The 399-nt window shown below is 53.6% G+C and overlaps 1 non-coding gene across 1 annotated transcript in view; it reads left to right on the top strand.

Moving 5' to 3' along the window:
• The first annotated feature begins 362 nt into the window (after nucleotides 1-362).
• The window catches only part of LOC128307694 (5.8S ribosomal RNA), a 158-nt gene continuing 121 nt past the window's right edge, over nucleotides 363-399 (top strand). Inside the window, exon 1 of the ribosomal RNA XR_008287751.1 lies at nucleotides 363-399. This exon is cut by the window's right edge and continues 121 nt beyond it. This is a non-coding gene — a ribosomal RNA (5.8S ribosomal RNA).

The raw sequence follows: 399 nt of genomic DNA, 5'->3' as shown, positions 1-399 counted from the left end.
ATTGAGCGTGCGCGACCGTAGGCCAGTGGCCTTCGTACCTGTGCGCACACTCCCAATGGCAGCCATCGAACGCGTAAAGTGTGTGACACATGGGCGAAGGTAAAGACCCACTAGAACATATTTAAACACTGGCCTCGAGCGAGAGAGAACCATATCAAGAGAACGAAAGTTGTGCAAGATCGCGCCGATGCCGCCCACATCGCGCGTCGATCAATGGGAAGGAAGACCAATGGTCATCCTTGTCCACCCTGGACGGCTTCGAAGGAACCGAGAGGTGCACGGTTACGCTGTCCGGGGAACTTAAGTTGTGAGAGATGCACCTAGCGCATAACGAAAACATAGGAGACAGTTGAACATACCAAAACCCTAGGCAGGGGATCACTCGGCTCATGGATCGAT

Source organism: Anopheles moucheti (genome assembly GCF_943734755.1).
Source record: "Anopheles moucheti chromosome X unlocalized genomic scaffold, idAnoMoucSN_F20_07 X_unloc_13, whole genome shotgun sequence".
Taxonomy (NCBI): domain Eukaryota; kingdom Metazoa; phylum Arthropoda; class Insecta; order Diptera; family Culicidae; genus Anopheles; species Anopheles moucheti.
Note: the sequence above shows the minus strand (reverse complement) of the source record. Positions and strands in the feature narration are given on the sequence as shown.